This window comes from Sapajus apella, unplaced genomic scaffold, assembly GCF_009761245.1.
Source record: "Sapajus apella isolate SASKATOON/1434 unplaced genomic scaffold, GSC_monkey_1.0 scaffold1, whole genome shotgun sequence".
In the NCBI taxonomy this organism is placed as follows: Eukaryota; Metazoa; Chordata; class Mammalia; order Primates; family Cebidae; genus Sapajus; species Sapajus apella.
This window is the reverse complement of record NW_022436941.1, coordinates 81,097,557-81,124,348: the sequence shown is the minus strand read 5'-3', so window position 1 is coordinate 81,124,348 and position 26,792 is coordinate 81,097,557. Positions and strand designations below refer to the sequence as shown.

Genomic DNA, 26,792 nt, shown 5'->3' with positions numbered 1-26,792 from the left:
CCCAGCTACTTGGGAGGCTGAGGCATGAAAAACTCACTTGAACCCAGGAGGTGGAGGTTGCAGTGAGCCGAAACCAAGGTGCCACTGCACTCCAGCCTGGGCAACAGAGTGAGACTTTGGGTTTTTATGGAGGCCTCATTACATGGGCATGATTAAATCATTGACTTTTGGTGCTTTGGCGATCAGCTTAACCTCTAGCCTCCCCGGAGGTTGAAGGGTGAGGCTGGAAAATCTCAACCCTCTAATTACAAGGTGGGTTCTCTCTGCAACCAATCCTATCCTAAGGCTATCCAGGAATACCCAGCCATCAGTCAATTTACTAGCATACAAAAAGTCACTTACCAGTTTAGAGATTTCAAGGATTTTTAGAGTTGCATGCCAGGAAGCTGGGACTAGACCAAATACGTATTTCATAATATCACAATGTCCCAACTGAACTCATGATTTCTGTCTTCCATCTAACTTGTTTTTGGGCCTCAGGTAACTCACCATTAACAGCCACCCAAGTGCCTAAATTAGAAACTGAGTGTCATCACTGACATTTTTTTTCTGCCTTGTCTTCACCAACGTTTGAAACATCACATTTTCTGAGTTCTATATCCTATTCTTGAATCGATTCATGTTGGTGCACCACTCTCTGCTCATTCATTTATTCATTCATTCAATTCCCATGAAACCTAGAGTGCAGTGGGTGAGGCAGGTATTAAATAAATAATCTTATTTTATTTTATTTTACTTTATTTTGAGATGGGGTTTCACCATTTTGGCCAGGCCGGTCTTGAACTCCTGATCTCAGGTGATCTGTCTGCCTTGGCCTCCCAAAGTGGTAGGATTACAGGCTTGAGCCACCTCGCCTAGTCGATAATCTTATTTTAAAATGTTTCTTTCTTTTTTTTTTTTTTGAAAAGGAGCTTCCTCTTGTTCCCCAGGCTGGAGTACAATGGCTCAATCTGCCTCCCAGGTTCAAGCGGTTCTCCTGCCTCAGCCTCCTGAGTAGCTGGTATTACAAGCACCCACAACCACACCCAGCTAATTGTTGTATTTTTAGTAAAGACAGGATTTCATCATGTTGGCCAGGCTGGTCTTGAACTCCTGACCGCTGGTAATCTGTCTGCCTTGACCTACCAAAATGCTGGGTTACAGGTGTGAACAATGATGCCTGGCTAAGTAAACTTACAAATTATTAATAACTTTAATTTATAATTATGATCAGTGCAATAAGGGAGAGCAGGGGAACTAGGTAGTCAGTACAGCTGTCTATAAAAGTGACATTTAGGCTGAGACCTAAAAGCTTGTAAGAGCTGGTGACACAAAGTGGAAGAGCACATGTGTTTCAGGCAGAAGCAACAGTGTGCGTGATCTTTTTCATCAGGGATAATCATGGTGTGTGGGAAAAACTGAAAGGAGGCCAGGGCAGTTCCAGCCACCATCATCTTTCACCTGGATTACTGCAATAGGTTCTTAGCTTCTTTCTCTTCCTGTAGTCTCATTTTTCCAGGGGATCACAAGAAGACTCTTTCGAAAGCATGAATCCAGTCGTGTCTTTCTCCTGCTTAAAAGACTTTCCAAAGCCTTCAGGATAAACATCTAATCTTCCTAGCACAGTGTTGAGGCCCTTGTGATGCTATCTCAAACCTCTCTGGGTTCCCAGCAGCCGGGGTAGTAACAGCTACTTCTCATCTTTGGAAATGCCCTTGCTGTGGGGCTTTTTTTTTTTTTTTTTTTGAGAGAGAGAGTTTCACTCTGTCACCCAGGCTGGAGTGCAGTGGCATGATCTTGACTCACTGTAATCTCCGCCTCCCAGGTTCAAGTGATTCTTCTGACTCAGCTTCCCAAATAGCTGGAATTACAGGAGGACGCCACTACACCCAGCTAATAATTTTTGTATTTTTAGTGGAGATGGGATTTCTCCGTGTTAGGCTGGTCTCCAACTCCCGATCTCAGGCGATTTGCCTGCCTTGGCGTCCCAAAGTGCTGGGATTACAGGCGTGAGCCACCTTGCCCAGCCCCTTTGTGGCATACTTTCATCTTTGTGCTTCTAGTTATGCAACAGTTTCTACCTGGAAGGCCCCTGCCTCCTGGAATTCTGTTCAATTTGCCAGACTTAGCTTTTAAAGCTTTTTCTTGAAAAGACATCCCACAGTGCCCTGTACATGCCTCTATAATATCACCTAGCAAAATATCTTGAAATGTATTCACTTGACAAATATTTTCTGAGTGGCTACTATTGCTATGTACTATAGGGTACAGCAGTGAACATATATATCATGTCAGTTTTATCCCTCAGGTGGTAGGAATTTGGTGGCAGGAACTATATCCTAATCATTTCTGTATCCACAACAGATAGCACAGCAACAGCACCTAACATGAAATAAATCTGAACTGAAGTGAGATAGGATTCAAGCCTAGGTCCGTTTAACTCCAAAGCCCATGCTCTTTCCACTACTATGTGGAAATCATATTAATCTAAGTCTATTGAAGTGAAAATAGTAGCATTCTTAAAATAAACCGTAGGGTAGCTTGAGCAGTGGGTCACTTGAGCCCAGAAGTTTGAGATCAGCCTGGGCAACATGGTGAAACCCAGACTTTATAAAAATACAAAAACCACTGTATTCTAGCCTGGGCCACAGAGTGAGACTCTGTCTCAAAATAATAATAATTTTAAAAGTTTAATTTTGAAGTAGAGTAGGATCTTACTTCTAACATACACTTTTTCTTGATTTTTTTTTTTGAGACAGGGTCTAACTTTGTCACTTAGGCTGCAGTGCAAAGGCGTGATATCCACTCACTGCAGCTTCCTTGACCTCTGAAGTTCAAGGAATCCTTCTGTCTGCCTAGTAGCTGGGGATCCAGGCACAGGCCACCATGCCCTGTTAATTTTTGTATTTTGTGTAGATACAGGGTTTTGCCATGTTGCCCAGGGTGGTCTCAAACTCCTGAGCTTGTCATCTACCAGTCTTGGCCTCCCAAAGTGCTGGGATTACAAGCGTGAGCCACTACACTTGGACTGAATTTTTTAAAAAGTTGGTTAGTGTGAAAACAAGTCCTAGTCTCACTAAAGTTGAAGTGGTCTATGACAACACTAGTTCCGAAACTTAAACCTTAATACGAGATACCAAAATGAGAAATCTTTTGAAAAAGAATATTTCTTAGAGGCCAGGTGTGGTGGCTCATGCCTGTAATCCCAGCACTTTGGAAGGCTGAGGCCGGCGGATCACGAGGTCAAGAGATCAAGACCATCCTGGCCAACATGGTGAAACCCCATCTCTACTAGAAATACAAAAAATTAGCTAGGTGTTGTGGTGCTTGCCTATAGCCCTAGCTTCTAGGGATTGCTTTAAACTAGAAAATGGAAGTGGCAGTGAGCTGGGATCCTGCCACTGCACTCCAGCCTGGCGATAGAGTGAAACTCCGTCTCAAAAAAAAAAAAAAAAAAAAAAACATGTTTCTTAGAATGGAGACGGGGTCTTATTTTGTTGCCCAGGCTGATATCAAACTCCTGGACTCAAGGGATTCTCCTGTCTCAGCCTCCCAAAGTACTGGGATTGTAGGTGTGAGCCACCCAGCCCACCTCAAAATGAGAAATCTTTAGTTTTAATTTGATCTCCATTTTCTTTGATTGGCTTTTGACCATGTCATTTAGCTTGACTGTCTCCCTATATGCTCATTAGGCAATTAGACCCAATATTTTAAGAAATATTAATTCATTTAAGTAGAGTCGTTGGGAGGGTTGCCACTTAGTTGCACTGGGAAGCTACGAATTCAATCAAGTTTCTGAAAGATATGATGGATTTCCTTTCCTAAAATGGGTAACCAAAGTTAAAAGTGGTGGATGCTATGCAAAACTGAACTTGGAAACCTAAGAGAATAAATAATAGGAAAATTCTACCACCTGTGTTTGCCCTTCTCTTCAATCATTCATTGGCCATACTTCATTCCTTTCACTCCAGAGTATATTAGACGGAAACAGGAAGTTGGGTTTGCAGTGTATGTTGCCATATCTAGAGGACATAACAAACAGAATACCCCTAAGACCTGCCCCACATGTTTATTGTATACAGAGTCAGGAAGGAGCAAAGCAGCCCAGTGCTGGACTGGGTTTCTCCTTGTGTCACCCAGTCTTTAACAAGGTTCAGGGAGTCAACTACATCACCAGGGTTCCCTGTATTCTTTTCCATTTCCAGAGATGCAAGATATAACCTATTGAAATAGACCACAACTCTTTTTAAACACTATAAAATGTATTCTTCACCTTGCCTACAAGAATTTACATGTTTATATTCTTGCTGTAGGTTCAAAATAATAAACCCACTTACAGAGGCAGTGTTTTGAAAGTAACATTTAGAAAGAAAATTTAGAAAGAAAATTTAAAAATTGTTGCTGGTAATTGTGAACATGTTGTGTGTTCTTGTATACCTCCGAGTACAGAGGGAGAGGCACAGAGGTGGAAGTGCCAATTAGGGAAACTGGACCACCCATAACTGGAGCAGGGAGGAATATTTGTCAACTCATGCATCTCTTTGGATTAAGAAGCATGTAGTAAATCTGGGTGTGGTGGCTGACACCTTTAGTCCTAGCACTTTGGGAGGCTGAGGCAGGAGGATTACTTGAGCTCAGGAGTTTGAGCTGAGCAACAAGACCCTGTCTCTGCCAAAAAAAAAAAAAAAAAAAAAGGATCGCTTGAGCCTGGGAAGTCAAGGCTGCCATGAGTTGTGATCGTGCCACTGCACTCCAGCCTGGTTTACAGAATGAGACCCTGTATAAAACAAACAAACAAAAATTCACTGGCTAAAGCAATGTTAGTTCTCTTCCCTTAAACTACTATAATGCTATGTGCATTAACAGATTAAAATAATATATTATGTGATAAGTCCCTTGTTTAGATTTCACTTTATTTTATTAAATAAAATAATGGAAAACATGTTACTGGTTGGAGACAGGTTCTTGTATTTATTAAGTAGTTTTTTTTCTTCTTCTTTTTTTTTTTGAAATGGAGTCTAGCTCTGTCACCCAGGCTGGAGTTAAGTGGCGTGATCTTGGCTCACTACAACCTCCGCCTCCCGGGTTCAAGCGATTCTCCTGCCTTAGCCTCCTGAGTAGCTGGGATTACAGGCACATGCCACCATGCCCGGCTAATTTGTGTATTTTTAGTAGAGACGATGTTTCACCATGCTAGTCAGGCTGATCTCAAATGCCCAACCTCCTGATCCACCCTCCTTGGCCTCCTAAAGTGCTGGGATTACAGGTGTGCTTTGTTTCTTAAAATTTTTTTTTAGTCCCCTCAGAGTGGACACAGATATAGCTTTTTTTTTTCTTTCTATAATTAGAAAAGTAGGCCAGGCACAGTGGCTCATGCCTGTAATCCTAGCACTTTGAGAGGCCATGGTGGGTGGATCGCCTGATCCTGGATTGAGTCCAGGAAGCAGAGGTTGCAGTAAGACAAGATCACGCCACTGCACTCCAGCCTGGGTGACAGCAAGACTCCATTTTTAAAAAAAGTTATACATGCTTTTAGTGAGTATGAAAAATAAATAACTTCTATTAGTCCGCCACTTAGAAATAAGCATTGTTAACATTTTGTGTTTAGTCTGTCAAAACTTTTCCTTTGATAATAGCTTTTTATTTGACAATAATGGGGCATTACATACACAGTTTTGTAATCTATCTCTTTTTTCTTTTTTTTTTTTTTTGAGATGGAGTTTTGCTTTGTCACCCAGGCTGGAGTGCAGTTGCTTGATCTTGGCTCACTGCAACCTCCGCCCTCCGGATTCAAGTGATTCTCTTGCCTCAGCCTCCTGAGTAGCCAGGATTACAGGCCCACACCACCATGCCTGGCTAATTATTGTATTTTTAGTAGAGACAGGGTTTCAGCATGTTGATCAGGCTGGTCTTGAACTCCTGACCTCGTGATCTGCCCGCCTTGATCTCCCAAAGCGTTGGGATTACAGGCGTGAGCCTCTGTGCCTGGCCCATTTTTCTTAATAGTATGTTGTAAGCATCTTTTCATGTGACCATCTTTTTATAAGTATTGTTAATGGCTTCATATTCCACTCTATGGATGTAATATAATTTACTTTGTCAATTTTTTTATTTATAGACATTTAGGTTGTTTTTCTTTTTTTGTGTGTGGTTTTCTTCTTTTTTTTTTTTTTAAGGCTAGTCAAGTGAAACAGTTGGAGTGGAGAAGGAACAAAAAAATCTGTAACCAGTTGTGATTAATTAATTGAAAACACCACTGTACTTGGACCAGCCTATTTTTCATGTCAGATTTTAAACAAGTTATCAATGAACAGCTTCATAAATTCTTGGACACCTTTCCTATTATTTTATTAAAATAAATTCCAAGATGTAAAATAACTGCTTAAAGGGTATCTTAAAGACTGTAACATTTTTATGAAAGCAAAATTATCTTCCAGAAAGGCATGCTCATATCAAGAGTTTCATTCTTTTTTTTTTTTTTTTTTTTTTGAGACGGAGTTTCACTCATGTTACCCAGGCTGGAGTGCAATGGCGCGATCTCGGCTCACGGTAACCTCCGCCTCCTGGGTTCAGGCAATTCTCCTGCCTCAGCCTCCTGAGTAGCTGGGATTACAGGCACGCACCATCATGCCCAGCTAAATTTTTTTGTATTTTTAGTGGAGATGGGGTTTCACCATGTTGACCAGGATGGTCTCGATCTCTTGACCTCGTGATCCACCCACCTCGGTCTCCCAAAGTGCTGGGATTACAGGCGTGAGCCACCGCGCCCGGCCTAAGAGTTTCATTCTTGATATGGTTAATGTAAATAAGTGCCTAGTCCTTATATCCTTTTCTTTTTTTTTGAGACAGAGTCTCACACTGTCAATGTGCAATGGTGTGATCTTGGCTCACTGCAATCTCCACCTCCCAGGTGTAAAGTTTATTCTCTGTAGGTTTATTGCCGAGTTAAAAACGAGGAAACTGAGGCCAGCACAAGAAAATTAGATGCCAATTTATTCAGCTCCCAGATGAGGTTCTGTGGCCCCAGAGAGAGGGGCCACGGAAGTCGCGCCTGACTCCTCTCCGGAGTGGGGTTTTATAGGGAGGGAAGGCGTTTGATTGGATTTGGAGAAACAGGGTGTGGACAGGGTGAGCTGCTATTGGTAGGTAGGTGGGATTTCCGGTGAGTGGGCTAAGTGCCGAGGGCAGAGGGGATTTCCAAGGGTGGGGTTAGGTGCCCAGTGCAGAGGGGATTTCCAAGGCAGAGCAAGATGATGGGCATATTCTGATAATGTAATTTTCAAGCGGGAAGGGAGATGGGTGTGTTCGAACTCCCCGCGAGGCAACCAGCCTTACACCAGGTTCAAGTGATTTTCCTGGTTCAGACTCCCGAGTAGCTGGGACTAGAGGCGCCAACCAGCATGCTCGGCTAATGTTTTGTATTTTTTCTTTTTTTGAGATGGAGTGTGAGAAGTAGAGAAATTCTTCTTCAAAGTTTCCATCTTAAGGTCTGAAGGGGTAATAATTTCTCACTCCAAAATTCTCTATCCACTATTATCCCCTAAAAGCCCCTATACTTTTCCAGTTAGCTGCTTTAGCCTACTCAGGCAAGCCTCGACAGGCCTGGGCAAGTCCCAACCCATAGTTCATGCCATTCCTTGTTTGGAAGCACTTCCCTGATCATCTAGTGAACAACTTCCTTTTTCTTTGTTCTCTTTTTCCCTAGCCTATTTAGGAAAGTCTTAAGCTGTTAGCCAATGGGGTCAAGTATAGAATGTGAGGTCCCATTCCAGCCAATGGAAACCAGACACAGCAGCAGGGTGGACATGTCAGATTATAAATAATCCTGACTTCTTTGTCCAAGTGTACTGTCATGCTCTTGTGGCAAGACTGCTATCAGGGGCCACTCTTTCTGCATAAAGTAAAACTGGCCCCTTTGTCTCAGTGTTGATCCTTTTTGTAATACCGAGAACCCATTTCCAACATGGAGTTTCACTCTTGTTGCCCAGGCTGGAGTGTAATGGCACCACCTCAGCACACTGCAACCATCTTGGCATAGGGCAACCTCCGCCTCTTGGGTTCAAGCAATTTTTCTGCCTCAGCTTCCTGAGTAGCTGAGATTACAGGCATGCGACATCATGTCTGGATAATTTGGTATTTTTTGTTTGTTTTTTTTCTTTGAGACTGAGTCTCACTCTGTCGCCCAGGCTGGAATGCAGTGGCGCAATCTCAGCTCACTGCAACCTCCGTCTCCCAGTTTCAAGCAATACTCATGCCTCAGCCCCCCGAATAGCTGGGATTACAGCTGTGTGCCACCATGCCCAGCTAATTTTTGTATTTTTAGTAGAGATGAGGGTTCACTATGTTGGTGAGGCTGGTCTTGAACTCCTGACCTCAGGTGATCCGTCTACCTCAGCCTCCCAAAGTGCTGAGATTAGAGCTGTGAGCCACTGCATCCAGCCTAATTTTGTATTTTTAGTAATTTTATTTCTCCATGTTGGTCAGGCTGGTCTGAAACTCCCAACCTCATGTGATCCACCGGCTTTGGCCTCCCCAAATGCTGGGATTACAGGCGTGAGCCACTGTGCCTGGCTGACTCTGTATTGAGACAAGGTCTCCTCTGTCACCCAGGCTGGAGTGCAGTGGAGACTGAGGTATGAGAATTACTTGAACCCAGGAGGCAGAAGTTGCAGTGAACCAAGATCGCACCTCCGGAGTAGCTGGGACTACAGGGGCCTGCCACTACACCCAGCTAATTTTTGTATTTTTAGTAGAGAGGGGGTTTTGAAGTGCTGGTCGCCTGACCTCAAGTGATCCTCCTGCCTCAGCCTCCTGAAGTGTTGGGATTACGAGCGTGAGCCAACGTGCCTGGCCTGCCCTTAACTTTTTAAGAATAGGTGTTGGATATCTTTTCCTTAATAATTTGTAAGAGCTCTTTACATTTTATTATGCAAATAAAATATACACTAAAGCTAATAACTGAATATATATATATATATTAACTTGCTTGTTATATATTACAATTGTTTCTCTGTTTCACTATTAGTTGTTCGACTTTATAGTGTCTTCTGTCACATGAAAGGCACAAATTGTGGGTCCAAGATAGCAGTTTTATCCTTGTTTCCTTTATTTTTTCTTGGGTTGACATCATACTTACAAATAAAAGCACGAACAGGTCCTCTCTTAATACATAAGTTGCTTCTATGGAAACAATGCGGTGTAGAGAAAAGAAAGTGGATCAAACCCCTAACAGACTTGAGTTTAAATGGTGCAGCCAAGTTGTGACACCCAACTTCCATATTTTTTAAGTTAAATACGTCAATCCCAACCAGTTTCCTTACCTGCAAACTGAGCAAAATAGTACCCACCTCAGAGGGTGATATAAGGATTAAAAAGCCTGGCTTGGGCAAGGCATCCAGCAAGTGTTAATTCCCTTTCCTTTGCTCCCCAGAGGAGCATTATTAATTGCTCAAAGTGGCCAACTCCCAATAAAGATTAAAACAAAAGGTTGGGGACAGTAAATTTTGGTGAGTTTACATTCCACCAGTTTTTCAGGTATCTCTTAGAAACATTCCATTAAACTACAAACCCCATAATGCATGTACAAATACCACGAAGTTTCTACGTTACGAAGTCCTCGTGGCTTAGGGGAGAGCCAGAATCCAAATATTTTTTATTTTCCAGACTTTCCCTCTTGGAGACAACCTCCCCACACCTTCCCTCTAAACAAATGTGACTTTCCTTTCTCCTGAATTGCCAACTTCCCAGGTTTTAAAGGGAGGCTACGGTTGGTTATAAGGCGAAAAGGTGTCACAATTAGAGAAACAACTGTGAATATCATTGATTATTTTAGAGACTCGAATGGGCTATGTGGTGGTCTGAGACTCTGGCCGTCGAAGTAATTCGCCTACGTGGAGAAGTGGTAGAAAGAAAAATAGCACGATTATATCTAGCAGCCATTTCTACCCTCAAGAGAGTCTGGGTTGGGCTCCCAGCAGGTCAGCTTTCCTCCGCTGCAGGCCTCCCGTGTGCACCTCTCATGCCAGACACAGTCCGCGTTCGCCTGCCACGGTGGAGCTTCCCCTCGGCTCGCCCGATTGCTTCGGCGCCGGCCTGGCCGACGTTCCGCCGGTGCACGCCTGGGCACAGGCTCCGTGTGAGCGCAGATTCACCCAGGCCCGAGTGCGGTACCCGGCCAGGGGCGCTCGCCGCAGCGTCTTCCGCAGCTCAAAGCTCGGAGGAGCTGCAGCGCGGCTTCGGGAGCTTAGACTGGGGGGAAGATGCTGCGGCGCGCGCCACCCGAGCCCGCGCGGCGGCCTCCCGGCGCAGCACCCCCCTCTCGCCCTCCCCGTGGCCCCACCAGCCCGGGCTCTGAGGCAGTCCGGGCGGGGGGAAGTGCGGGAGGAGGGGCTCCTCAGGGAGCGGCGGGGAATTCCCCCTTTCACCGAACGTTCCGGATTGTTCACCGTCCTCACGTCAGCAGCAGGGGGTAATCCCCGACTCCAGCTGCTCCTGACGTCACCGCGCGGAGCCACCGCCCCCCGCGCGCCCCTGCTCCGGGGCTTCCTGGAAGCCCCGCCCCCAGGCAGAGCCACGCCTTTTCCCCCTCCCCCCAGGCGCCCGACGTAGAGGGCGGAGCTTCTTTGATCGCGGCGTGAGCGGTTACTTGGGCCAGAAGGTTCTCTGGTGGAGGCGCTCTTCCTGCTGTCCCGCCCAGTAGGTTCGTTCGCACCGCTTCTTCCACACCCTCTCTCCCTCCTTCTTCTCCTCGCCCCGCCTTTCCCCGGTCTCCTCAACCCCTCTAGTTCCTTCCCCGCCTCGCCACCTTCCACGATCTCGCGAGACTTGGCCCAGAACATTGCGGATCGGGTCGGCGCCATTTTGGGACTGAGACTGGTTGTGGGGGAGGGAAAAGCGGCAAAAGGGGATTATTCAAAGTACCGAAAACCTTCTCCCGGGATCGAGCGCGGCGGCACCCCCAGGCCAGGGGCACCTCTGGTGCGGCAGAAGGTAACAGCGTCCTCTAGGCTCCACGCCCGAGTCCGGGGGAGGAGGGGGGTGCCCGTGTCCGTGTTGGGGTTTGAGGGGTCGGGAGCGGCGTTGGCGGCGCGAGGTATGAGGCTGCCCGCGGACGGAGGGGCGGCGGGGAGCAGGGAGTGAGGGGAGGGAGGCGCAGATAGGCCCCGGTAGCTATTGACTCGGCCCGGGTGGAACGGAGGTGGCGGTTGTGAGGAGGGGGTGGGTGGCTTAGCCCTGGCGGCTGGGTGGGGGGGTGTTTGGCGTTTGGCGGAGGCTGGGAGCGGGTCCGACGCCCTCGGTGCTCGGCCTTCCTTCCCCCCAGGCTCTCGCACACGCTCGCCCGCGTTTGCACCACTACCCCTCTCAGGGCTGAGGGAGCCGAGGCCGAGTTGTGGCCTTCGGCGGTTTCTTTAGCAGCGCCTCAGCTTTCCCCGCCTCTCCCGGGTCCGTGGCACTTGCCTTGGACTGGGGCGAAGGCTACTTTGTTTCTCCATGGGTCTGACGGGGACCTGGGTTATTTTGGGAAAGAACCTTTCTGTGGTTTATGAAAAGGGCCCGGTACCTTCCACCCCCACAGTTTGGGGGAAGAAATCTGTTTTCTGTATTCGAGGAAGTGGGAACCTACACCTTTTAGTCCCCTGCTCCCTCAGAGATGGGGAAGTCTCCTTAGGAGCATTTAAGAAGCGGGTTTGCCCTACTTCTCGTTCACCTTACTGGCCTTCCTGGGGGAAATATGCCTCCTCTTGGAGACGTTCTGATTTGGAGGGAGCGTCTCTATACTTCTCATTCTCTGAGTTACGTTTACTAATGCTCCGTGGCAGCACACCTGTCTCTTCGTTTTCCTTTGGTACATCGAATAGGATTGGAGAAGGTCTTTTGTAAGATTGTGTGCCAGTTTCATAGTTTTAATATTTATTTAAGAGGTGTAAGAAGGTTTGCTTATATAATCCCACAATATTGGGTCTACACCCCTTCCCAGGTGAAATCAGCCCTTGCCCTCCATAATACCGTCGCCTACCGTTTTTCCCTCCCTCTACTCCGATGTCTTGTTCATTCAGTAGACTTCTATCGGGTGCTTGCTTGGGCAAAGCGCTTTTCCCTCCTGCAGGGTTGTACAGAAGTGATTTTCTTTCCAGAGGTTGAGTTTTTAAGGTGGGTATTGATTTTTTTTTAGCTCAAAATCAAAACTCAATATATAATTGTTTTTGTAACTTTTACAGGTGATTGAATTACTCAGATATGAAGATCATCTTCTAGGTTTTGTGTAAAAGGCCCCGGATATTTTAAGTGGCCATTTTGGATTTACAATGTTTTTGGATAATTTTGCCCCAGAAGTTTATTAAAATTGGCAAGAATCGTCTATGAAGTGAATTGATAGTAGTGAACAATTCAGCAAGCCACTTAAAAAGAGACCCAGGCAGCATTTCTTCAGTATTTTGGTTCAAACGGATTATATAACTGGTTACAGTATTTCAGCTGGTGATTTTTTTTTTGCCTTTCCCCTCCCCCACTCCGTTGTTGGGGTTCTTCAGCCGAAACTGTGAGAGACGTTGATTTGTGTACTGAGTAGTTGCAGCAGTTTCAAATCACAGTATTGCTGAAGTTTCATGGCAGTTTATTTTTACCTTTATTGAAAGTTTTAGGAATTTTTGACTTCAGCCCTGTCATGTCACAATGGGACACTTTTTCTAAATGAAGACATTGAAAGAATCCACAGTTTTTTTCCTTTTATCTTTTATTTACGTGGAAATTTAAGATGTTGCAGTTTCCCAACAGCATGGTAGTATTGAGATAGCTATGTATGTCTCTGTAAATGCTGATGTTTAGGAATGCTCTTCAGATGTGAAATTTTCTTTTTGTTTCTGCTTTTTGGCTCATAAATTGGATATTTCATCTAGAGTGGACAAGTACAGCAGTGGCAAGTACATGGAATAATACAGAAGACTGATCTTAAATCTAAAGAACTTGGCTAACTCGGGAAATAGCCATATGAAAACTTTAAAACAGAAGTATGGGTAGCTGACTTGAAGTAACTCTATGTCAAATAGTCGTAGGTTAAATATCTTCAAAGAACTTCGATATTATTTCAGAGGATACAAAATAAAAATACAAACTGGAAAACATAAAGATTACAGAGAAAAAACCAACACCTTCCTGTGCAGTCCTGTTGGAATTTGTAAGTACTATTATGGTGAGCAAATCAAATGTTCATTTGTAATAAGAGTCGAGTTTATCCTATGTTATTCTTGGAAGCCTTTCAGTTTCTTGCAAGAGTATTGCTTGGTTTCAGTTTCCTGGACAGTTTGAAAACAACTGTTAACCATTGTCCGAGTAAACTGAAATTCAGAAAAAACATTTAAGGCTTAGGAATATTTCAGATTGAAACAGTCCTAAGCGACAAGTTTTTGTGCTTTTTAAGTAAAAAGCTAAATTCATATGGCCAGTATTCGCCTTCGGCTTTGATGATTCATTCATAGTGGTAGAAAAAATCCAACAAATAATTCACCACGTGTCTTCCTAGCCAATTTGCCTTCTAAATATCCATGTCTTGATAGCCAGTTTACTTTTCAAATATGATTTTAGCCTGCATTCCAAATGCGATGTAGTGTTACATTTGGAGTCACATAGTTGGTTATATTACAGGTAGTGGCTTTTAATGTATTTCATGAACCAGCTTGTTTTAAGGCATAACTGTTCCTAACATATTAATCCATTATCGAAATTAAGCTTTTGAAACAGTTTGTTGAAATGGTTTTGTATTTCAAATTATTCCTTAAGACATTACTTTCCAAAAAAGAGGGTATTACCAGGACCAGAAGCTGAGAGGAACTGAGCAACTAGATTAAGAACCTTTAAAATAACTTTAAAAAATATGAATATACATTTTTTTTCACTCAAGTGGTAATGGTGACCTAAGTTTATAAACAAAGCTTTTTTAAAAAAATGTTGTGAATATTAATTGCTATTATAGAAATTGTTTTGACAGGTGGGAGAGTTATCTTTAGTGTTTGTATTTTTCAGGATTAAGTGGTGTTTTCAGTTACCATTAATTATGACATTTAATTTTTCAGTGAATCACAGGCATTCAGGAGTGTTTTTTAAAGAGATACACTAAAATTTATTTTCCTCTAATGACAAAATTTAATTTTTAGGCAATTAATACTAGTGAACACATCAGTATAACTAAAATTGCAGTGTATTTCAATTAATTATCTTTCTGAGATGAAAGATTGTAATTTTTAATTTTTTTGGGGGGATGGAGTTTTATTCTTGTTGCCCAGGCTGTAGTGCAATGGCACGATCTCTGCTCATCGCAGCCTCTGCCTCCTGGGTTCAAGTGATTCTCCTGCCTCAGCCTCCCCAGTAGCTGGGGTTACAGGCATTTCGCCACCACATCCGGCTAATTCTGTGTTTTTGGCAGGGTTTCTCCATGTTAGTCAGATTGGTCTCAAACTCCTGACCTCAGGTGATCACCCTGCCTTGGCCTCCCAGTGTTCTGGGATTAAAGGTGTGAGCCACTGCGCCTGGCCAAGATTATAATTTTGAACCTTTGCCAGGGTGGTCTAACATAGTAACTTGTCAGTTGCTTATTGTGAATTTTTTTCTTTTTTGCTTTAACTGTTGAAATTCTGGTAGCAATAGAACCAAAGAGGTGGTAGTGTAAAATCGAGCATTTTTCTTCTGTGAAATTGATATTAGAGAGTTCAGTAATTCCCTTTGTCATAATAGACGAGGTACTATATGTTTTCTCTGTCAGACTTGTATGTAGTAATTCTAAATGTCTGCCTTGATTTATAAAATTAGTGAGAAGATTCTGTTCACCCCTGCATTTGGGAGAGCCTGTATGTTGTGCATTCCTCAATTCAATGACTTTTCTAGTCACTTGTCTAAGACTGCATCTTAAATATGATTAAGAAGTTGAACTGGAATCAAATGATCATTATTTGTAGGAAACCATATAGCAATTATTATTTGTGATTGTTCTTTTTTTTTTTTTGAGATGGAGTCTGACTCTGTTGCGCCCAGGCTGGAGTGCAGTGATGCACTCTGCTCACTGCAACCTCCGCCTATGTTCAAGTGATTCTTTGGCTCAGCCTCCCAAGTAGCTGGGATTACAGGTGCCTGCCACCACAGCCGGCTGCTTTTTTGTATTTTTAGTACAGCTGGGGTTTCACCATGTTGGTCAGGCTGGTCTTGAACTCCTGACCTTAGGTGATTTGCCTGCCTTGGCCTCCCAAAGTGCTGGGATTACAGGCATGAGCCACTGTGCCGGCCTTCTTTTCTTCTAAATTGCCGTTACTGAAATTGTTACCTTAAGCAGTAGTGTCAGGATAAAGATTATTCCAGAGATAATTATTTTTAAGATGGAGTTTCCCTCTTGTTGCCCAGGCTAGAGTGCAATGGTGCGACCTCAGATCACTACAACCTCTGCCTCCCGGGTTCAAGCGATTCTCCTGCTTCAGCCTCCCGATTAGCTGGGATTACAGGCATGTGCCGCCGTGCCTGGCTAAATTTTCAGTAATTTTTTTTAGTAGAGACAGGGTTTCTCCATGTTGGTCAGTCTGGTCTCAAACTCCCGACTCAAACTCCAGATCAAGTGATCTGCCTGCCTTTGCCTCCCAAAGTGCTGCGATTACAGGCGTGAGCCACCATGCCCAGCCGAGATCAGAGTTTTTAACAATTAAATTTAATCTGTAAATAGTCCATAACATTTGTGAACAGTTCTTCAAGGACACATTTACTTGAACATTTTGACAGATTATTCTCAGTATTTTATTTTCTGGAGATTTAAATAAATAGTTCCACCTGTTAGTAATTGGTACTATTGCTGGACTGCTGTTTTTCCCCAAAAGTCACACCACATTTTCTTTTATCTTCCCTACTCTTTATATTTTCCTTTTTTCTCCTTTTCTAAATGGTAGGTCTAAAAATAATAGTGGCCAACATTTATAGGTGACGATGGTGTCATATGTTTTGCTGTGTAATTTACGTGGCATATTTTACTTAATTCTTAATCCCTTGAGGAAAGTACTATTATAGTCACTGTGGTATGGATGAGAAAATGAGAATTTAGGGAGGTGGAGACTGGGAGAAAATTAGGTAGAATTGTCATCTTGACCAAATAAATGTTCAAGCAGTCCGACTCCAGAGCACATTACTCAGCACTATGCTATATTTACACTGCTTTCTTTAGGATTTTATTTTATTAATTCGTTGATTTGAACATTATCTTTGATTTTTTTTTTTTTTTTTTTTTCCATGTACTGCTTCTCTTTGGCTGATGTTGTTTACAGACTACTACTGGAGTTTGGAAATAGTTTAAGAGATACTGCTGTTTTGCCATTTGCTAGTAACGTTGGATGATATCTTTGGTTAGCTAAAATTAAACGTGGATGTGTGTGTGTGTGTGTGTGTTTATGTTTATGTTTGAGACAGGGTCTGGCTCTCTTACCCAGATTGGAGTGTAATGGCATGATTGTAGCTCAGGCAGTCTTGAACTCCTGGGGTCAAGGATTCCTCCTGCCTTGACCTCCCAGAGTGCTGGGATTACAGGTGTGAGGCACAGTGTCTGGCCTTTCTGTATTTTTCTTTCACCCATAGCTGCTTTCCACAGGCATGGAGTATATGCATAGCTTTGTTTTACTGTGTCTCTGTTTTTTGTCTTTTTTTTTTTTTTTTTTTTTGAGACAGAGTTTTACACTTGTTGCCCAGGCTGGTGTGTAATTGGCTTGATCTTGGCTCACTGCAACCTCTGCCTCCCCAGTTCAGGCGATTCTCCTGCCTCAGCCTCCTACGTAGCTGGGATTACCGGCATGTGCCACCAGGCCCAGCTAATAATTGTATTTTTAGTAGAGATGGGGTCTCAGGTGTCTGCCTACCTCGGCCTCCCAAAGTGCTGAGATTACAGATGTGAGCCACTGCACCTGGCCACTTATGTCTGTTTTTGAATTGAAATAGTTACATGAATTTTTTTGCTTGAAGCTGCTGATATGTTAAAGTTGACGAAGAGAGGAATAATGGAGAAAGAACAGGAAGACTGAGCAGAAAGAAAAAATTCGGGCGAGCTGCAAGAAAGGGATAATTGAGGAGGACTTCTAATCTGAAAGTAAAATAAGCAAGTGAGGAAAGATTCTAAAACCAGGCCAGATTATTTAACTTTTTTTTTTTTTTTTAAAAAGAGAGTCTCGCTGTCATCCAGGCTGGAGTGTGGTGGCATTGTCTCGGCTCACCGCAACCTCTGTGTCCCAGGTTCAAGCGATTCTCGTGCCTCAGCCTCCCGAGTAACTGGTATTATAGGTACTCACCGCCACGCCCAGCTAATTTTTTGTATTTTTTGTAGAGAGGGAGTTTCGCCATTTTGGCCAGGCTGATATTGAACTCCTGACTTCAGGTGATCACCTGCCTCAGCCTCAAAAAGTGCTGGGGTTATAGGTGTGAGCCATTGTGCCTGGTCAGATTATTTAACTTTGTTTAACCAAACCATCTTTTCTGTTTCTTTTTTGATAAAAATGTTTTTCAAATGCTTAGGTATTTTAGATCTATCAGTTGAAGATCTAAGTTGAAGTAACAGTTTAGATCCAGGTAAGGTAGTGATGTAGAAAAAGGGTAATGGCTTAGAGTTTGAAAGGGGAATTGGTTTAGGATATGGAATATCTAGAAGAAGGCCTGTGTGACTATATGTTCACCTAACCTCTTTTGGCCTTGATTTCTTCATTAAACTGATGGAAATGTATATGGAGGATTTTTGTAAACTGAAGTGTAGTACAGAGGTAAAGATTTTTTTTGTTTGTTTTGTTTTTTGTTCTGAGACAATGTCTCACTCTGTCGCTCAGGCTGGAGTGCAGTGGCACAATCTCGGCTCACTACAACGTTCGCCTCCTGGGCTCAAGTGATTATCCTGCCTCAGCCTCCCAGGTAGCTGGGATTACAGGTGCCCACCACCACGCCTAGCTAATTTTTGTATTTTTTAGTATAGACAGGGTTTCTCCATGTTGGTCAGGCTGGTCTTGAACTCCTGACCTCAGGTGATCCACCCACCTTGGCCTCCCAAAGTGCTGGAATTACAAGTGTGAGCCACCTTGCCTGGCCAGATGTAAAGTTTTAATTGTATATTAAGATTCTGTTTAATACATTTTACATGTCAGAACAATACTTATCATACTCTCTCAAACGAGTTGTTCCTTTTTGAGACGGAGTCTTGCTGGCTGTTGCCCAGGCTGGAGTGCAGTGGCCAATCTTGACTCACTGCTGCCTGCCGCCAGGGTTCAAGCAGTCCTCCGACCTCAGCCTTCCTAGTACTTGGGACCACAGGCATACACCACCATGCCCAGCTGTTTTTTTGTATTTTTAGTAGAGATGGGGTTTCATCATGTTGCCCAGACTGGTCTTGAACTTCTGAGTCAAGCAATCTGTCTGCCTCAGCCTACTAAGGTGCTGGGATTACAGGTTTGAACTACTGTGTCAGGCTTGATTTCTTCCTTCTGTATCATTTCTGCTATTGGCATTACCTGCATCCTGTTTATGCCAACCTGAAGATTGCGTTGTTGACTTCTTCTGTTTTATGTTTATGATATACATCTATGCCTTCCCATTTCTAGTTTCATTTATTATACTAGCTTGGTCCTTGACTCAGGAAGCAAGTTATTAACTCACCTCTTTGCCCTCAGTCCCATTCTCCCCTTTCCAAAGTTTCTTCCATGGCCAGAGAAACCTGTCTACAATATAGATCTTGATTGTGTTACTTAACAGCCCATAGGCTCACATATTTGTCATATTTAGAGCAGGTTGAAAAGAGGTATATTCGCTGCCCCTCACCCTCTTTTTAAAATGTTCTCTAGGCTGTTTTAAACCCCTGCCTTAGGTGAGTCTTGTGCCTCAGGCTCCCAGAGTGTTAGGATAATAGGCATGAGCCATTATGGCCTGTCACCCTCCTTTTTAAAAATAATGTTTGTATGTTAGAGATTCTTTTTTTTTTTTTTTTTTTTTTTTTTGAGACAGAGTCTTGCTCTGTCGCCCCGGCTGGAGTGCAGTGGCACGGTCTCAGCTCACTTCAGCCTCTGCCTCCTGGGTTCAAGCAACTCTCCTGTTTCAGCCTCCTGAGTAGCTGAGACTACAGGTGCCTTCCACCATGCCTGGCTAATTTTTGTATTTTTAGTAGAGGCAGGGTTTCACCACATTGGCCAGGCTGGTCTCGAACTCCTGACCTCAGGTGATTTACCTACTTTGGCCTCCCAGTGTGTTGGCATCACATGCGTGACCCACCTTGCCCAGCTGGTTCTTTTTTCTTCCTCCTCAGCCTCTTAAGTAGCTGGAACTATAGGTGTGCGCCACCACGCCTGGCTAATTTTTGTATTTTTAGTAGAGATGGGGTTTCCCCATGTTGGCTAGGCTGATATTGAACTCCCGAGCTCAGGTGATCCACCTGCCTTGGCCTCCCAAAGTGCTGGGATTACAGGAGTGAGCCACTGTTCCTAGCTTGTCAAAATTTCTTTTTGGTTTTATGGAATGGGAGACAGTGGTTTCTTTTTTTATTTGTTTTCTTTTTTCTTTTTTGAGACGGAGTGTCACTCTGTTGTCCGGTCTGGAGTTCAGTGCCGTTCCCGGCTTGTCAAAGGTTCTTAACACAAATTCCTTTTGGTTTTATGGAATGGGAGACAGTGGTTTTGTTGTTGTTGTTGTTGTTGCTTTTTTTTTTTTTTTGAAATGGAGTCTCACTCTGTTGCCCAGTCTGGAGTTCAGTGTCGTGATCTTGGCTCACTGCAATCTCTACCTCCCAGGCTTAGGTGATTCTCGTGCCTTAACCTCCCAAGTAGCTGGGATTACAGGCGTGCACCACCATGCCTGGCCGATGGGATTTCACCATATTGGCCAGGCTGGTCTTGAACTCCTGGCCTCAGGTGATACACCCGCCTCAGCCCCCCAGAGTGTTGGAATTACAGGTGTGAGTCATCATGCCCGAGAGAGTGGTTTCTGAGAGTTCTTTGAAATTGGTAATTTTGTGGGCGTTTCAATGCATTTTTCCGGAAGGTAGGTCCATTACCTTCAACAGAAATGTTGAAAAACAAAATGTTAATAGTTACTGGTAAACTGTTTTATGGTTGTGACTGTTTTTTAGTTTTACCTGCTGCTTGCTTTTCCCATTTTGTTAGCTCCCCACCAATCAGAATAGTTAACAGACTTTTTGCTGTATAGCCCTGCAAATAATTGCTAGTTTTTGCATCTTTCTTTTTTTGAGACACAGTCTTGTTGCCCAAGCTGGAGTGCAGTGGCACGATCTCAGCTCGCTGCAGCCTCTGCCTCCTGGGTTCAAACGATTCGATTGCTTCAGCTTCCAGAGTAGGTGGGCTTGAAGGCATGTGCCTTCATGCTTGGCTAATTTTTGTATTTTTAGTAGAGACCGGGTTTTGCCATATTGGTCAGGCTGGTCTCAAACTCCTGACCTGGTGATCCGCCTGCCTCTACCTCCCAGAGTGCTGGGATTACAGGCATGAGCCACTGCGCCCAGCCCTTTCTGCATCTTTCTGTATACAAGATATGTCATTCAGTTTTGTGTTCTTTACTTTTTCTTTTTTTCACAGCCTGATGGGTACAGTGCTTTTGATCTTTTCATTTTCTTCCCTTTAATTATTTTATTAGTTTTTTGAGATGGAGTTTCCCTCTTGTGCAGGCTGGAGTGCAGTGGCATGATGTCGGCTCACTGCAACCTCTGCTTCCTGGGTTCAAGCGATTCTTCTGCCTCAGCCTCCTAAGTAGCTGAGATTACAGGCGCCTGTCATCATGCCCCTGGCTAAGTTTCATGTTTTTAGTACAGATGGGGTTTCACTGTGTTGGGCAGGTTGGTCTCGATCTCCTGATCTGAAGTGATCTGCTTCCCTCGGCCTCCCAGAGTGCTGGGATTATAGGCATGAGCCTCTGTGCCAGCCTCTTCTCTTTAATTCTTACCAGTTTGTTTATTTTTGAGCCAGGATGTCACTCTGGCACCGAGGCTGGAGTGCAGTGGTGCAATCATGTCCCACTGCAACCTCGACCTCCTAGGCCCAAGCAGTCCTCCTGCTTCAGCCTCCCCAAGTAGTGGGACTACAGGTACATATCACCATGCCAGCTAATTTTTTTTTTTTTTTTTAAATGTTTTATAGAGACAGAGTTTTGCTGTGTTTGCCAGGCTAATCTTGAACTCCTAGGTTCATGTGTTCTTCCTGTCTTGGCCTCCCAAACTGTTGGGATTACAGGCATGAGCCACTGTGCCCAGCCCCCTTTAATTCTTTTTTTTTTTTTTGAGACGGAGTTTCACTCATGTTACCCAGGCTGGAGTGCAATGGCGCGATCTCGGCTCACCGCAACCTCCGCCTCCTGGGTTCAGGCAATTCTCCTGCCTCAGCCTCCTGAGTAGCTGGGATTACAGGCACGCGCCACCATGCCCAGCTAATTTTTTGTATTTTTGGTAGAGACAGGGTTTCACCATGTTGACCAGGATGGTCTCGATCTCTTGACCTCGTGATCCACCCGCCTCGGCCTCCCAAAGTGCTGGGATTACAGGCTTGAGCCACCGCGCCCGGCCCCCCCTTTAATTCTTAATTCAGTTTTCAAATTATATTTTAAAGACATATCTAAATTTTTTTCCTACGCTTTATGTGCAAAAACAAGTTTTTAAGACTGTTTTTTTTTAAGTGAGAACCTGGTCTTGGCTTGTGGCTCATACCTGTAATCCAGCACAAAAAATTTAAAAATTAGCCCAGTTCTTTCTTGCAGTCCCAGCTACCTGGGAGGCTGAGGTGAGGTGGTCACTTGAGTCCAGGAATTTAAGGTGGTAGTGAGCCATGGTTGTACCACTGCACTCTAGCCTATGCACCAAATGAGAACTCCCCATCTCAAAAAATAATTATGATCAAAGTGGTATAAGGGAAATACTATTCTATGCTTTGATATTAAAGATTAGCATTTCAAGAGTTGATGTCTGCTTGCTAATATTTTTTAATGGGGGATATGAATTCAATTTTTTTTTTTTTTTTTTGGAATTAGGGTCTCACTCTGCCACCCAGGTTGGAGTGCAGTGGTGCTATCACAGCTCACTGCAACCTCAACCACCCAGATACAGGTGATCTTTTCTTTCACCTCAGCCTTCTAAGTAGCTGGGACCACAGGTGAGTGCCGCCATGTGCAGCTAATTTTTTATTTTTTGTAGAGATGTGCTTCCGCCGTATTGCCCAGGCTGTTCTTGAACTCCTGGGTTCAAGTGATCTGCCTGCCTTGGCCTCTCAAATTGTTGGGATTACAGGTATGAGCCACTGAGCCTGGCCTTGAATTTATTTTAAAATTAAGTTTATTGGTCGGGTGCGGTAGCTCTTGCCTGTAATCCCAGCACTTTGGGAGGCCCATGTGGGCAGATCATCTGAGGTTGGGAGTTTGAGACCAGCCTGACTAACATGGAGAAACCCTGTATCTACTAAAAATAAAAAATTAGCCTGATATGGTGGTGCCTGCCTGTAATCCCAGCTATTGGGAAGTCTAAGGCAGGAGAATCCCTTGAACCCAGGAGATGGAGGTTGCGATGAGCAAAGATTGCACCATTGCACTCCAACCTGGGCAACGAGAGTGAAACTCCGTCTCAAAAAAAAAAACAAACCCAAAACACAAAAACCAATAAAGTTTATTGAATTGAAAGCTGATGTGGTGGTTCATGCCTGTAATCTCAGAATTTTGAGAGGCCGAGGCTGTCAGATCACTTGAACCCAGGTGTTAAAGACAAGCCTGGCTAACACGGTAAAACCCTGTCTTTACTAAAAATACAAAAATTAGTTGGTCGTGGTGGTGTGTACCTGCTGTAATCCTAGCTGCTTGGGAGGCTGAGGCAGGGGAATCACTTAAACCTGGCAGGTGGAGGTTGCAGTGAGCCAATATCATGCCACTGCATTCCATCCTGGGTGACAGATTGAGACACTGTCTCAAGGAAAAAGCAAATTCAGTTTATTGGGGTATAATGTACATAACTGTATGTTGCTGTGAAGAAATACCTGAGACTGGGTAATTTATAGAAAAAAATGATTTTATTGGCTCTTGGTTCAGCAGGCTATGTAAGAAGCTTGGTATTGTCATCTGCTTGGCTTCTGGTCAAGCTTCAGGGAGCTTACAATAATGGCAGAGGTGGAGCAGGCATGTCACATGGTGAGAAGGAGCAGAAGTGAGGGAGGATGTACCACACACTCTTTAAACAGCTCTTTGGTGAACCAACAGCAAGAACTCATCACAAAGAGGATGGTGCTAAGCCGTTCAGGAGGGATCTGCTCCCACAATTCAATACCTGGCAATAGGTGCTGACTTCAGCATTGGGGATCAAATTGTATATATCATGGGACAGACATCCAAACTGCATCAGTAACAAGAAAATTCTTTTTTTTTTTTTTTGAGACGGAGTCTCACTCTGTTGGCCCAGGCTGAAATGCAGTGGCGTGATCTCGGCTCACTGCAACCTCTGCCCTCTATGTTCAAGCAATTCTCTGCCTCAGCCTCCCGAGTAGCTGGAATTACAGGTGCCTGCCACCATGCCAGGCTGTTTTGTATTTTAAGTAGAGACGGGGTTTTAACATCTTGGCCAGGCTGGTCTCAAACTCCTGACCTTGTGATCCACCCGCCTTGGCCTCCCAAAGTGCTGGAATTACAGGTGTAAGCCGCTGTGCCTGGTCAAGAAAATTCTTTAAAGTATATACAGTTGTATAGCTCCAAAATCAAAATATAGAATATTTTCATCACCCTAAAAAGTTACCTTGTGTTCTTACCCTTCATACCCAGTCCCTGTAAACTCCCAGTCTGTTTAGTGTTGAAGTTTTTTCATATTGTGTATTATCAGGAATGCCAAAGATATTATACAGTGGATTAGCCTTTCTTTTCTGGCTTCTTTTATGCATGCTATTGCATGTATTGTGGTTGATCTTTTTATTTTATTTTATTTATAACTCCCTGTGGGAACACCTGTAAAATATAGTTGACTTTTATTATTGCTAAATAGTATTCTCTTGTGTGGTTGTACTGTTGTAACCAAGTGAGTTGTCAGGAAAGCGCCACACTCTTGAGATTGAATCAGGAGTCCTTTATTGCTGGCGACTGAGAGATGGCTAAGGCTCAAAATTCTCTCGGCCCCGATGAAGGAAGTATGATTTCTTTTTATTCCTATTTTAGGAGAGAGGGGAGGGGGAGCCTAGCTGAAGCGGAATTTTACAGAGGCAGAACAAGCAAGTAAGATAAGGAAGCTGGTAACCAGGAGGCAGGAGGTTCCCAGGATTGTTGGTTACCAAGGGGGGTATACATAAGCGGTTCCCATGATTGCTGGTTACCAAGGGGGGTATTCACAATAGCCGGTGAACTTGCCAAGCAGGATGTGGTTACAACGGTTACAAGGTACTGGGTACAGTGTGACCCAGCTGTGCACCCGAAGGAGAAATGGCAGGGAGAGACTAAGATGGAGTTTGTCAGTCTTACATCTAAAATAGTCTGTTAAGACTATCACAGTACCATGATTTTTTACCTGTTTTCTTGTTCAGAGACATTTTGTTTCCAGTTTCTGGCTGCGGTGCATAAAGGGAATAGGAATGCTTGTGCATAGGACTTGGTGTGGACTTAGGTTTACATTTCTCATATGAAAATGCCTAGCAGTAGGACTGCCTGGGTTATGTGAATTTTGTGGCTTCCCACTAGCAGCATGTTAGTTATTGTTGCCAGCATTCTTTTAAATTTTTTTTTGGCACTCATCTTTGGTTAGTTCTTTTTTTTTTTTTTTTTTTTTTTTTTTTTTTTTTTTTCAGTTTTGAGACGGAGTCTTGCTCTCTCACCCAGGCTGGAATGCGGTGGTGCAGTCTTGGCTCACTGCAACCTCTGCCTTCAGGGCTCAAGTGATTCTCCTGCCTCAGCCTCCCGAGTAGCTGGGATTACAGGTGCACACCACCATGCCTAGCTGCTTTTTGTATTTTTAGTAGAGATGGTGTTTCACCATGTTGGCCAGGCTGGTCTCAAACTCCTGACCTCAAGTGATCTGCCTGCATCAGCCTCCCAAAGTGCTGGAATTACAGGCGTGAGCCACTGTACCCTGCTGGTTAGGTCTTTTAAATTTTAACCATTGTGTATAGTTAGAATTAGCATTGTGTCTTTAATTTGTATTTCCTTAATGATAGCATCTTTTCTTGTGTTTTGGTAAAGTGTCTGTTCAAATATTTTGCCTGTTTAAAAAAAACAAAACAAAAAACAAACTGGGGCCTGAGCACAGTGCCTCATACCTGTAATGCCATCACTTTGGGAGGCTGAGACAGGTGGATCGCTTCAACCCAGGAGTTCGAGACCAGCCTGGGTAATGTGGTGAAACCCTGTCTCTACAAAAAATATAAAAGTTAGCTGTGCACAGTGGTGTGCCCCCTGCAGCCCCAGTTACTCTGGAGGCTGAGGCAGGGGGCTTGAGCCCAGGAGGTGGAGGTTTCAGTCAGTGGAGATGACGCCTTTGCACTCCAGCCTAGGTGACAAGAACGAACCCTGCTTTAAAAATGGGGCTCTCTTAATGAATTGTAAGAATCTTTGTGTATTTTGGATACATGTTGGGCAATAATTTCTTTCAGACTGTCGTTTGTTTTTATTATCTTAATACAGTGTCTTTTGAAGAGCAAAAATTTTAAGTACTGAAATAAAATGCCTGGTGGCTCATGCCTTTAATCTCAGTACTTTAGGAGACTAAGGCTGGAGAATCCTTTATGCCAGAAGTTCAGAACCAGCCTGGGCAATGCGCTAAGACCTTATTCTCCAAAAAATTTAAATTAGATGGGCACGGTGACATACCTCAGCTACTTGAGAGACTGAGGTGGCAGGATTGCTTGAGTCCAGGAGTTCAAGGCTGTAGTGAGCTATGATTGTGGCACTACACTCTGGTTTGGGTGACAGAGTGGGACCCTGCCTCTTTAAAAAATAATTTAAAAAAATTTTTATTTTTTATGATTTGTGCTTTTGTGTCTTAAGAAATCATTGCCAAACCCAGGATCGTAGGGTTTTCTCCTATCTTGTAGAAGTTTTGTAATCTCGTTCTTATGTTTTAGGTCTTTGATTCATTTTGAATTTTTTGCATGTGGTGTGATAAAAGGGTGGTGTTCAATTTTTGGGGGGTGAGGTACACAGGGTCTTACTCTTTCGCCCAGGCTGGAATGCAGTGGCGTGATTTTAGCTCCCTGCAGCCTTCACTTCCTGGGCTCAAATGATCCTCTTGCCTCAGCCTCCTGAGTAGCTAAGACTACAGGTGTGTGCCACCACGCCTGGCTAATTAATTTTTTTTTTTTTTTTTTTGTGGAAATGGCATCTCACTGTGTTGCCTAGACAGGTCTCAAATTCCTGGACTCACGGGGTCCTCCTGCGTTGACCTCCTAAAGTATTGGGATTATAGGCGAGAGCTACTGTGCCCAGCCCCCATTTTTTTCATATAAATGTCCAGTTGTGCAAGTTTCATTTGTTGAAAAGATTTCGTTTCTCACTGAATCACCTTGAAATTCCTATTATGAAAATGAATTGTATGTGTCTATTTCTGTACTCATTGAGAGGGAGAAGTGTGTGTGTGTGTTTGTGTATTATGCTAACTCCATGGAATACTAGTCCATAAATAAAATAGTATTTGACGTTTTCTTTCTGCTTTAACATTGAATGTCTTACATTTTCTAAAATCTTACATAGGAAATTTGTAGTAATAGGAAATTGTTTTTGTGGGTGTGTGAAGTAAGACTGTTGCAAAATAATGTCATCTTGAATTCATATATCAATCATCTTTTGAGTGGCTTGAAATGTTAGATATCTAA

The 26,792-nt window shown here is 43.7% G+C and overlaps 1 protein-coding gene across 5 annotated transcripts in view; it reads left to right on the top strand.

Annotated features, from left to right (window-relative positions):
* The first annotated feature begins 10,572 nt into the window (after positions 1 to 10,572).
* Positions 10,573 to 26,792, top strand: part of GPBP1 (GC-rich promoter binding protein 1) — a 75,224-nt gene continuing 59,004 nt past the window's right edge. For 3 of the 5 annotated variants that reach the window (XM_032280381.1, XM_032280371.1, XM_032280347.1), the window contains exons 1-2: positions 10,705 to 10,968; positions 12,198 to 13,153. The gene's annotated coding sequence lies outside the window, so the exon portion shown is untranslated. Of the gene's footprint in view, positions 10,679 to 10,704; positions 10,969 to 12,197; positions 13,154 to 26,792 lie in introns of those variants that run through there. The other 2 variants (XM_032280354.1, XM_032280362.1) reach the window with 2 other exon arrangements.